Source organism: Lonchura striata, chromosome 1, assembly GCF_046129695.1.
Source record: "Lonchura striata isolate bLonStr1 chromosome 1, bLonStr1.mat, whole genome shotgun sequence".
Classification (NCBI taxonomy): domain Eukaryota; kingdom Metazoa; phylum Chordata; class Aves; order Passeriformes; family Estrildidae; genus Lonchura; species Lonchura striata.
Window position 1 is genome coordinate 83,644,068 of NC_134603.1, and position 13,877 is coordinate 83,657,944.

The following is a 13,877-nucleotide window of genomic DNA, read 5'->3' on the forward strand; positions in this document are numbered from 1 at the left end:
TATTCTAATCAAAGAACTAGAAGGCTTGACTTGTAAGAAGACGTAAGAAATTAAACTAAAAGCATAAAGAAAAATCTATCTTAATAGACGTAAGAAATTAAACTAAAAGCATAAAGAAAAATCTATCTTAATAGAACTATTTTTATATGCTAGTCAGAAGGCTGTCTTTCAAAATGTGTATGTAGGGTAAGATAGCATGTTTTACTAGGGAGCATTACTTAAAAATCTAAGTTCTCGGAAATAAAACTGGTGAAAACTGTGTTGGATAGTCGCCTATCAAATAGTACAGTCAGGAAAGTACATTCTGTCCATTCAAGGCACCTAGACAGCTTCTCTTTTAACAAGCAATTCAAGGAATTTTCAGAATTTACTGCTATCATAGTAAGTTAGATGCCTCTTACAAAGAAATGCTGTTTCAGGAAGTACAAATTAAAATCCTCAATGAGTCATGGTGAGTACTGACTCAGATTGGTGTTTAAATTCAGTATGTTGGCATAAAATAAATAGGTGCCAAAGTTTCTAGTTAAGCGTGATTGCTTAGGAAGGACCATTCAGTAGCTTCAATTAAAGTCCTCAGCAATTTTAATTATATTGAAGTAGGCAATGATTAAACAGATATTGGATTGAAATATCAAATCATTAATTTCTACATAAGGTGAATTTTTGATAACATTATTAGGCATTTAAGGAGTGTATGTCTTGGCTTACTAAGTGAGTAATGTACTTACTAAGAACTGATAAAGCCCCATATGAAGTTAATTTTCTAGTCCATGTTTTTCCTGTTTCTTCCAGTCCTGGCCATAAGAAATTATTATTAATCTTCAGCCTAAATATGTACAAAGCCATGGACCTAGAATGGAATGACCTAATGCAATTATACAGGCTGGAGCTCATTGTCTTGATAGCAACTTTATGTAAAAAGGACTGGGTGCCTGGGGATCCTATCCTGGTGGACAGTGAGTTAACTGTGAGTTAGCAGTGCACCCCCTGTGGCAAACCTAGCCATGCACTCTCTCCTGGATTGTCATCACAAACAGCAGGTCGAAGGAAGCCATTACTCTCCTCTGTTCAGTACTTGTGAGATTACTTGTGTAATACTGGGTCCAGCTGCAGGCTCCGCAGTATAAGACCTTGACTGAAACAACTCAAGCAGAAGACCACTGAGTTGGTCAGGAGGCAGGCGTGACATAATGGAGAGGTTGAAGGTACTGGCTTTGCTCAGCCTCAGAAAGGAGAATACTGAAATCTTTACTTCTGTCCACAAATACCTAACAGGACATATAGAGAAGACAGAGCCTGAGTGTACTGTAAAAGGATGACAGGAAGTAGAAGTTGAAACATGAGACATGACTTGATACACACTTTTATGAGGAAGGTGATAAAATACAGGATGAGTTTTGTCAGATATGTTACAGAATTGTGAGATCCTGAACAACCTTCTTTAACTGGACATGCTTGGAGCAGGAAATTGGACTACATCACCTCCTTGAAGTCTCTTCCAACCAGTATGATCCTACAATTCATGGCCAACCTAAAGAAGCCATGCTTTTGACTCAGTTTTGACCCTGAGCTTTAGCAGTTCTTTTTCTACTTAAAATGTTAGCTGTCAAAGGTGTATGTAGAGACACATTGATAAAGTTCTCTCCATGTCTTTGCTGTGTTATCTTGATCTCCTTGAGTTCCTTTTTGAACAGGCTGTTGATTTTCTTTATCATCTTAGTATTTTTATTCATCTTTTTGAATACAGCATATCGTATGCAGAAATTATTAGCAATTCTATTAAAATGCTAATCTGTGCTACATTTTGTCTTTTTAAAATGATCATGATTGGTTAATTGAAAGAAGAGGTAATTGTGCAGTCACATTGAAGTGTTCAATGCTGATAGCACTTTGATGGTTGTTTTGTGCCCAGTTTGATAGCTCCTAATCTTTTGCAGTTGTTCATTCTGATACAGCTTTTGTACTCTTCTAATATTTACCATTCAGTGTTTTTTACACATTTATGGGTAAAATATCTTCTCGTAGAACAGAAAGGAGTGAATGAAGGGAAATAAAGTTTTCATGTTTTTATGATAAGGCTGTAATTTTTAAGTTGCTACAGTGTTTTCAGATTCTGACTGTTATAGTTAACTTCAAATATTAATTTGGGAATAATAATAGCAGCAAATGTTAACATTTATTCATTCTAAGTGAATGAAAAAAATACTTTAGTGCTTCATAACATTTATGTTGCATCAAAGAATGTATAAAATTGAAATAATTTAGAAACACTTTGGCTTGAAGAGAGAGCTCTTCATATTCTGAGATTAATGAAGTATTCTTTAAGTGTTTGCTGATATTTAATTTCTTAATAAGGACTTTAATACTTTTAATAAGGCCAAACAGTTTCTGTCATCAAAAGCTAACTGAAGCAAGGTCAGTTTGTTCAGTGGAATGGACATCTTAACATCTATATCAAGAAGTTAGAAAAAGGGCTTGTTTTCAGAAGCAAAATAATTTCCAGTTGGTGTAGTGATAGATGTTTTCCTCTTCACATGAATATAAACTAAAAATGGCTACCCTGTAAAATATTTTCAAAACATTATTCAGGTCTATAAATTGAAAATACAATTATGTGAAAGAAATTACTGTCAATATAAACTACTTTACAACTATGGACATTTAGAGCTAAGATTTCCCATTTTTTCTACTAATGTCACAGCTGAAGAGTGCAGTTTTGGAATTACTCCATAGCACACTGGTTCTAATCAGTTACTGGTTCCTCTTTGGATGTTTAGTTCAAATTCAGTGCACCAGTAATGTCAGAAATGTTCTTTACTGGCTCTAGGTATTAGACTCCCTGATTGTTACTAGGTAGGGAGTTTGGCCATTGCAGATTCAGAGTGGGAGTATGGGCCTGTATGAATCTGTGACAGGAGTAGTTTTATGAAAACAGACTGGGCAAGAGAGAGAAAAAGACATGGACTCAGAACATGACTGGTAGTTTTATTTCCAGAGTTCCTGGAAGATTTTATTGTACCTAGCAGTCTTTTTTATTAAACAGATTGCCAAAAAAAAGATGGAGAACACTGGAAGAGTATGGGGTTGATTGATTTCTTGATGCTTTAAGATAAGAAGGTAGTAAGGAAGGCAGCATACATCTCTAACACTGTAGATGAATGACATGAAACTGGTCTGGAGTCATATGCATGGTATTGTTGAGCTTGGCTTCCCCAGAATAGGTCTAAATTATAAGATGGACAGGAAAAAGCAGTTTGGGCTGAGATAAGGGAGCAAGAAAGCAGGTGGGACAGCATATGTTCTTAGGAACAAAAGCATGGTCATTCCAGCAGCCCAGAAGTTCATGAGGTATTCAGAGAAGGCAGTGTCATGGAATGCAGAAAATGTTGCTCTGGCATTTCCGCTAAAAGGGCAGAAAATCAGGCTTTGCTCTCCTTCTGTGAGGAAATTGTCTTGCAGTGATGAGAAAAGAGCAGGACAAAGTGAGGAAAGGGATGCAAAGTCAATGATATTCCTGAGCATATTGCAGCCAGGACAGCAACCAACAATATATTTCAAAAACAAATTAAGCTGGCCCAGGCATTTGGGAAGTGTGGGCAGACATTCTGGTGGCACACTGAGGGAGAAAATAGCTTGAAATAAGAATGGGAGATTAAGGCAAGCATGAGCTAATGACTGAAGACTGATGAATGGGGAAATAGAGGTGAGTTTGGCATGAAGTTCATGATTGCACTAAAGGTGAAGAGGTTTTGTATGATAGACAATGGAAGAGAGGAGAGATTGGGATGATATATTTCTCTAGACTCTTTACATGATGTTTGTTACACTTCAATGGGGCACCATTGCCAAATGTGAGGTGGACACTCAACCAGAATCTGTCTGGCCTGCTTTGAAGTATAAACTAAATCACAAAGGAGTGGACCAGAATATGATACACTAACAATCTAGGGGATTTTAGAAGTTCATTTCACAGTGGGCTCTGAGTTCTGACAGATTAGCCCAGGAGAAGCACAAAGTGCTTATTGAGTCAAGCACCAGAAAACTTCCTGGTTTTAAGGTGGACAGTGTGTCAGGTAATAGCATGGAGCTACAACCTATCAAGAAACAGGAAAAAAAAAAATTAGAGGGAAAATTTTGTTTATCCATAAGACCAATGAGTATTAGGGGGACCAGTGAATTCTGGTTGATTATCACTTGTCCTCTCACTGTATACATAAATTCCATGCTATTGGAGAGCAGCCAGAGATGACAGAATGGATCCTCTGTTATCTCTGTGAGATACTGTTCCTTTCACTAAACATTATACATACATTCCTGTGGTTATAGAACATCACTTACAGAAGATTGTAACTTAATATTTTCACTAGTATTGATTTTAATCTATTGAAATTTAAGTTCTAAGGCCAGGCACAGTGGTTGCTCAACAGCTTGTGCAGTTTTCAATGTAGATAAGTCCAATCCAAGAATTAACAAATTCAAAAGACTGCTCATGTTTTGGATTGTCCTAATGTCTTTCTATTTGCTGTGCAGCACAGTAGAATTGTGGTTGGACTTCTGGTATTTACAGGGCAACAGAAAAGAAGACAAGTCGTATTGTTTGAATACACAGGGAGGGAAACCCCAGGACAAATTCCACACTCTTATTACTGGAATGAGAGGACAGACATTTGCACTTAATTAGCAATGCTGTGAAATTCTTTAGTTTTGCTGCCATGGGTAGCAACCCTAATCACCATGTAGTATATGCTACAACAGTGATCTTGAGGCTGAAAAGCCAGATTGTCACACAAGGAGAGCTGTATGTTTTACAGAAATCCTTATGAGACCTGAAGGGCTTCTCATAAAACACCACATGAGCCAGGACCATGAATTAAATTTCAAGTTTCATTCTGACAATGTTGGTTGTGGGAAAGCATCCTTTACACACAGCTGAGGGGAGGATGACAGCTTGTAGGACTAGTAATAGTTGTGCTGGAAGCTTGTGATTTTGTTCATCAAATGAAAAGACTAAGTCTTTTTATCAAATGAAAAGACTAAGAAGACTAAGAATGAAATAAAGACTGTACTCTTAAACCATAATTACTAATTATCACAGCATAATTACTATGGAAGCAGCAAAATCAAGGCTCTGGCTGCAGTCTACAGACACATGGTCTGGAGACTACAGTTACAGCTGAAAACCCAAGGGTGCCAAAAAAAATAGTGGGGTTTTTGCAGAGCTGAAGATCATGGCTGTTACTGGGTATGGAAGAGTAGCAGGCAGCAGAGAAGGCATAAAAATGCTGGTGTTGCAAATACTCTTGACCCTGCAAAACATATAACATTGTTACAACAAAGACTGCTCCTCAGTTAAAGCTAAAAAATCTGCATCTTGAAAGAGAGTGTTTATGGCAACTGTAAGTCCCAGAAGTATAAACTACTTTTCTGAGTCTGCTGGGCAGTGGATGTGTGTCCTTCTAGGAAAGGAGTTCCTGGAAGGAACACGTGGATACTGTGCTCACCTTATAGAACAACTTATATACCCATTGTGAACGAGTTTAGAATGACTATATGTCTGTCAGGAGAGGCCACTGGCAGCATACACTATTTCTGAGGGGGTTTTTAAAAGCTCAGTGTTACTTTTCTACCCATATGTAGCAGAGGAGGTAGAGCAGGAGGCATCTGTGGAGGATATGCAGCAATGTTAATAGCACATCCAGGTGTTCAGTGCCAGGCAATATGTAGAAGAATAAAGATTTGTACCTTTAGGCTATCATGTAGGTATCATTATTGGAATTACATTAAATGTTTTAACCACTCATGCCTGTTCAAAACTGTTCAAAACTAGTGCTTATCTTGAAGCTTTCAACATGTACCATCCTCCATATTCTTCCACTACTAATTTAAGCACTATGAAAGCAGAAGGGTTTTAGACTGCATCAGTACCTCTCCTACGGAGTAAATGAGTTGTGGTTTTGATCAGATTTTCCTTTTGGCTATCATTACTATAAAAGAAGTTGGAAGTATGGGATGCAGGACTGTAGTTCATCTGCACTTTAAGCATAGTCAAAGAGGTACTTTTTAATTGAGCTAAATAATGGTAATAATAACCTTTGTTTTGCTAAGAGTCTCACAGGACTTAAAGAAGTGACAGATCTGATGTACATATGCAAATTTGTGCAAATTAACTGCCTCACAAACTGGGGTGGTCTGTGCATAGGAAGATCATATATCTCCTTACCTGAAGACCAACTGCATATTATATAATAGGGGGGGGGGAAGTGTTGGGGCATTTTTAAGCCAAACAGTCACCATGAATCTCCCAAGACCTCCTTCCTCCTTTCACAGGATCAAAATTATCATAGGGTTAGGGATGTCAGAAGGTTACTTTGGGCAGGAAAATTGCTATATTTGTATTACAGGTAGTAACTGCCTATAAAGACATATTACTAGTTGTACTTATCACATGACTCTGCAACTAATGTGAATGTGAAAGTAATTTGCCCAAACTGCAAACTGATGTCTGGCAATGTTTGCAGAAGCACAAGGCACTGGCTGTTAAAAAACAAACTGTTTATTTGGCTATGATTTTTTAATGAGAAAAAGTTTGCATGGAAAACAACAAAGATAAAAATGCTAAAAAAGTGAAACATATTATGACTAGATCTGTAACCTAAACAAAACCTGTGCTTCATTCCCATGTCAAAAGAAACAAGAAGCAGAGAAGTGCTATGTTTTTGATGACATGAAGTGTATGCAGAAAAGTGGGACTTCCAACTCTTATTAAGTACCATCATAATCAAGTCCCACACTATTCCATACATCCTTATTAACCACTTTTGCCCTCCCATTCTTTGATATAATACAGAGATATTGTTCCCTTAGTCTAGAGACCACTCCTGCAAAATGTCTATAAAATAAGTTAAAAATGTCTGTTGAATCCATTTAGTCCATTACTTTGGGCTCTATTTCTTGCTCTTGTTACTGGGCACCAAAGCCAACTCAGGTCAAGTCACTGCTTCCCGTAAGGCTTCTCCTCCATTGCCTCAGGTGGTTTCTGCTGTACTAATTCCTGTACCACACAATTCAAAACATAGTTTACAATAGTTTAAAGGTATATCCATTACAATCTCCATTCCTAGTCCTTTTGGGCCAGGTTATGGTGTTTTTAACATTGCAATGAACTACTCCCCTTGTCCGCAGCCTGGCAACAACAAAGGATTCCCACTAGAGTCTGCTGTTGGTGTAGCCCACCTCACAGTCCTGTATGGGCTGCAGGAAATAACTGCTTCACCATGGTCTTCATTGTGGGCTGTGATGCCCCTGCTCCAGTCTGGGGCCACACCCATGGCAGACAGTCCTCAAACTTCTCCAGTGTGGGGCCTTTGCACAGCTTCCAGTTCTTCCTTAACTGCCCCAGCAGGGTCCCCCCATGAGGTCACAAGGCCTTGTCAGCAAACCTGCTCCAATCACAGCATCTCATGGGGTACAGCCTTTTTCAGGCATTCACCTACTCAGGCATAGGGTCCTCCATGGGCTGCAGGTGGGTCTCTGATCCATCTAGACTGATTAATGTCATAGTCTATTCAGCTGAAGTTCACACTAGAATTCCACCTGTCCAGTGCAGCAACACAAAAACAGCAGCAACACCCTGGCCATCTGCCAGCCCAGGTATATCACCAAGGTTGTTACCAAAATATTCCCAGGTACAATACAAGGAGATGATAAACAGTACAGCAATACAGCAAGCAGCAAAAGAAAAAAACAACCACTAATGAACACTAGACTAATACAAAGTCATGGAAGGGAGCCCCATGGCAAGCACAGGAGCCTGCTGGTTACCAGCTAAACAGCACTAATAGCTATAAATTCAATTTAGCACATCCCAATCAAATCTGTCTTTATCTTAAAGGCATCGTGCCTCACATTGGGTGCCAAAAAGGACCATCATGGCTTAACCCCAGCCAGCAGCCAAGCCTCACGCAGCTGCTTGCTCACTCCCCTACCAGTGGGATCAGGGAGAGAACTGGACAGGTAAAAGCTAGAAAACTCATGGGTTGACATAAAGACAGTTTAATAGCGAAAGCAAAAGCCACGTACACAAGTGAAACAAAACAAGTAATGAATTCACTGCTTTCAAAGGGCAGGCAGGTGTTCAGCCATCTCCAGGTGAGCAAGGTCCCATCATGCATATCAGTTACTTGAGAATACAAACATCATCACTCTAAACATCCCGTCTCCTCCTTCTTCCCCTACTTTATATAATAAGCATTATGTCATATAGTCTGAAATATCCCTTTGGTCAATTTGGGTCACCTGTTCTGGCTATGTCTTCTCCCAATTTCCCATGCACTTCCTTCCAACTTCTTGCCAGCATATCAGTATGAAAAGCAGAAAAGGCCTTGGCTCTGTAAGCACTGCTAAGCAATAATGAAAATATCTCTATTATCATCACTGTATTCAGCATAAATCTAAAACATAGTCCAATACCAGACACTGTGAAAAAAGTTAAGTCTGTCCCAGCCGAAGCAGCACAAAAGACGTGCTTTCACACTCATGTTAAAAGAAACTAGAGACAGGAAAGTGCAATGTTTGTAATGATATAAAGTGTATGCAGAGAAGTGGGATATATGTTCCAAATTATACTCTTTCAATGGAGTTAGCAACAGGACCACAGCAGGATGTGCTCTGCCCTGCCTCTGCCCCTCTCTACCCCAGCTTCTAGTCTGCTAAGAAACTTGCAAACTTAGCCAGCACCAATATTCTCCCAAAGAAGGCATTTTTCTTCTGTTTTTCCATTTTACTGTGCAATGTGGCCTGTATCTTGCTGCCCCAGGAACTGCCATGATCATCCTGGCATCTTGGGTCAGGATACACAGGGTCTCTTAATCAGACTCACAGGACTAGCCTCTTTGCAGGGGCAGAGCTAGCTTGGGGATTTCTTGGTGGCCTTCTAAGACTGAGGCATAGTACTCTTGTGTTTTCACTTAGGATAACTACCTCCAAGACTTCTGTTATTACTGCTAATAATGCACTAACTTAGAGTGCCAAATCTGTAGACAGTGGTCTTTCAAATGCTGTTGCAGTGTCACAAAAAAAAAAAAAAAAAAAAAAAAAAAAAAAAAAAAAAGAGAGAGAGAGAGAGAGAGATGGAATTTACACATTTCAGGAATACCACAGGAAAGGCAACCCTTCTCCCTTTCTTCCCTCCCCTCACTTGGAGCACTGCTGCATCCATTCCCTGGCTTTTCCAGGTTTTCCACTCCCTCAGCTAGAGAGAAAATCACTCATTTCTGTCCAATCAAGCCCAAATACATGCTATATAATTATGACAATTGGTTCCTCTCAGTCTAAATGTATGTAATCTTTCTTGTGGACAGTTTATTTCATCTATGTTCTTTTATCCCATTGTGAGGTTATGTCTTCTTCACAACATTTGTGTTTAATGGGGGGATCTTGCAATGATTTCCAAACTAATTGTGCAATTTCTGACTCCTTTGTCTTGTATGACTTGCCTGTTTCCCTGGGTTTGACAAGATGAACAATCAACTCTGACTAAAGAGGTATTTCAGTCTCCTTATTCAAATCCTACAGGAATTATAACTAGATTAATGTATCAGGTTGTGTATATATACACTTTACACACTTCATACATTATAAATTACATACATATACATCAGGTGATGAAGTCTACCGTATTAAATATTCCGTAAGGAATATTTAAAGGAAAAAATATTTTTACAGGCAACAAAATGTCTAGAGTGGGACATTTTTTTCTCTCCAGATATATGTTTTCTATGTAGCGGAGTGATGAGCTGAAAGTTAGCACATCCTAGTTCAAAATTATGTATCATTTCCTTGACTGGGGCCATTTTCTTGGCTCTAAACCAGGTCATATTTCATGAAGAGTTACAAGGCTTTTCTCAGCCCACAGGCTTTTCATACAGTTTCCCAAATGTCCATTTAGAAGACAGCTCAAAGTGCAATGCTTTAAAGGATGCTACAACTCAAATTAGGACTTTCCTTTACATTACAGCATAAGCTTTATTCCTGTAAGGCAAAACTGGCTGATGTTGAGAGCTTATCTCTAAAGAAAAGCTGAGAGAACAGGTTATTGTAGACATGTAGACAGTTTTTCTAAAATCAATCAGCATTTCTTAGTTAGCTTGCAGCACACAGTCTCTAGATAAGTGTGATCAAAGTCCATACAGCAGGCACAAACTAACCTGTTTTCCTGGGATCCACCACAGTAGTATATGTCACTGAACAACAGTTAATAATTAAAAAAATTTCTAAAGCCTGGCTCTTGTTCCTATGTTCTGTGGTCACCAAAAGATGCCATTTCCCCACCAGTTGCTGCTCTGCTTCAAATCTGGGTGAAAAGTTTCCCTTGGTTCTTAGTTGGAAAGGTGCTATTTTATGTGTGCTTTACTTCAGGCTATTCTGAGAGGTACTGTGCAATGATATTGCACTGAGTGACAGTATTCATGTATGGAGACACTGAGGCATGATTAAAAAAAAATCCACAGAGGTTATGTTTTCCCATATATTGTGAAAATTGTGATTTTTAATAAACAGTAAATCTAATATAACTTTTTACACTTATTTAGTTGAACAAAATTCTACAAAGAGAATAAAGTTATGTATTTCAGCATGACAAGGTGTAACATAATTTTAGTCAATGTTCAAATTTGAAGCTGTAACTGTAGCTATTATAGTTTACAGAATGATTAAGTTTTCAATAGATTTGCAAGATCATTATGTTGGCTAGCTTTCCTGATACATAAAAGATATTTGCTCTCTTTATTGAGAAATAATTGATCAGAATCAGCTTTTTTCTGTAGACTCACTTCACTTCAGACAAAGCAAAGGAGGTCCTAATTTTGCCCATGTCCTCTAAGGGTCCTCATTCAGCAGACATACTAAAGAATATGCAATTTAACAGTCACCATTCAGTTAATTAAAAAGAGAAGGTGAAGCACCTAGTTTTAGCATAATAACATGCTATTTTGAGTACTCCAGGAAGATTCTAAGTATTTATTGCCTAAAGGGATTCAACTATGCTATTTGCCATGTCCCAGAATAACATACTTAATGAGTATGCAAGAAACTACCCCCCACCCTTTCTACTGAAAACATAATACTGTCCAGCAGAGAACTCACTCTTCCAAGGAGTGCATATCAGTGTTGCTGCTCAGTGATGAGGGCTCTCACCAGGTAGAGGGACTCGAGCATTGAGTTGAGCATAATTTCCCTTCAGAAGAAAATAAATGTAATTGGATTATGCAGGTTTTTTTCTGCTAAGTACTCTATGTCAGCAGAATAATAAAACACAGTTAAAGCAAAAATAATATTAACTTCTATTGTATCATCTTAGTGTTTTTACCTGACACTCATATAACAAAATATTGTTCTTTAAGCAACCCTTTACATTTTTTTATTATGATTCTATGTTCTCCTCACTTATTTGGCATTATGAAACTAGTTTAACAATTCATTTAAATCTTGGCAATGATTAACCTGCAGTGCTTATGTTGCAAGTCAGCTCAATTGTGTATGCTAGAAGATACCACTGGGAGGATGGAGAGGGCATTCGTTTTGTCAAAGAACAACTTAAAGAGATACAAGTGTTTTAAACACTTCCATTATGTTTTCCCTCCCTCAGTTTTCTCTCTGTCAGAGTAGTGGTTCAGCAACAATGAAGAGTAACAGGTATATGTGACACTCATGTTCATGTAAGCAATTTTTTTTTTTTTATTTCAGCCTGTAGAGACTGCACTGCAGTATTTTTTAGTCAGTAAAAATAGTTTATTTTGTCCCTTCTGTAACTAATAAAATTTGCTCCAGTTGGCACAGAATGTGCAAGCATGTGTATTCTAAGGGTGCATCGCCACAGTTTTGGGATCTTTTCCACACAACAACCTCTCAGCTCAACGAGTAAGTGTCATGGGTTGCTTCACTCATAAGTGTCATATATTTGCATTCACCCATGCAAATATATTTTTCTCAAATGAGTGCTGTGAGACAGAGCAGAGCAGGCTCAAGCTTAGAAATAAGGAAAAAGCTTTATTAATCTACAACTATAATAAAAGGAACATACAGAATTCAGAATGAAAACTTTCCAAAACATTTTTCCTCCCCCCCACCCAATTTCCACCAAAACACAGTGAGACAAAACCTTGGAGCCTCAATCAAGTTACCACCCCTCAGATAATCAATTCTCAGTCCATCAGAGGAGAGAGGAGTTTCTCTTGTACCACAGTCTTCCACAGGAAACACAGTTGAAAACTCTGATGTTTCCATGTCACACATGGCGCCTCTGGAGAAAGTCTGACATCGTGACATCCTCCTTCCATGTACAGTGCTCTCACCATCATGCATGGACAAAAACTGCTCATAGGGTTCCTTTAAGGATGCTTCACCAAGTACCACATAACAAGAGTTTCACATTTTGGGACAACAGTCCCCCCCCCCATTTTCTCCTCCCCTGGGACCGAGGGTCTCGAGAAAAGAGATCTTCTTCCCTGAATACAGAGGGCATGACCACACCCTCCTCAACTTTTCTCTGTTCACTCTCACTCCTACATGACGTCACTTAATGAAACAGGCCACTCTCACTCCTGCACTCTCTTGGCTCAAGTCATTGCATCCCCCTAAATGCAGTCTCTGTGTTGGGGAGAATTGGTTATATATATGGCTATACAAGAAAAGTCCAGCCAAATGCCACTCCAATCATCTCCTCCCACCTAGGATTTCTTTTCCAAACCTGGAAATAGGGATAAGTTAAAAATAACCACTTAGTAGTATAACGCCAACAAAGACAGCCAGATTTGAGTACAGCAATATCCATTCTCTCTCAAAGGGAGAAAAGGGTTGAAAACTGTAATTCAGTAATTGATCAAAACTGAAACTTTGGAACTGAACATGTCTCCCCACAATACCCCCGTATTACCAGTAAAAAAATCAAATGGGACATACAGGCTCATCCAAGACCTGAGAGAAGTAAACAAAATAACTACAGAGTGATATCCATTAGTATCAAATCTCTATACACTGTTAAGTAGAATTCCTCCATCACACTGGTGGTTCAGTGTGATAGATCTCTAAGATGCCTTTTGGGCAGAGATATAAAGATAAGCAGAGATATATTTGCTTTTGAAGGGGAAGATCCCAATACAGAGAGAAAGAACAATTCAAATGGACTAAATTTCTCCAAGGATTTACTGAATCCCCTAATTTATTTGGATGGGCCCTAGAAGAGGTACTGTAATGTTTCCCCATAATACTGGAGGTAAAACTTATCTAATATGTTGATGACTTACTTCTCTCAGGGAAGGATGAGGAAAAGGTCCAGGAATCCACCATATCATTGCTAAACTTTCTGGGAACCAGGGGCTTTGGGTATAAAAAGAAAAGCTCCAGTTTGTAGAGAGTGAACTAAAATACTTAGGATATGTAATAAGCCAGGGGAGCTGGCTTATTAAATCCTGAAATGATCACAGGAATAACGTCACTACCCCAACCAAAAACTAAAAAGGAAATTGGGAAACTATTGGGGTTGTTAGGATATTGTAGAGTATGGACAGAAGGATACTCAAGCTGTTAAATTCCTATATGAAAAGGAAGAGATTTGAAAGTTTAAAACAGAAATTCATTAGGGCCCCTGCTTTAAGTCTGTCTTCCTGCACTAGATAAGCCTTTTTACCTAATATGTAGATGTGGAAAATGGGGTAGCCCAGGGAGTCCTAGCCCAAGAATGCAAAGGGTCCAAGACACCAGTAGCTTATCTGTCAAAATTGTTAGACCCTGTTAGTAGAGGGTGGCCAACCTGTATCCAGGCAGTAGCCTCCACTGCCCTATTAGTAGAAGAAAATAGAAAATTGACTTTTGGGGGAAAT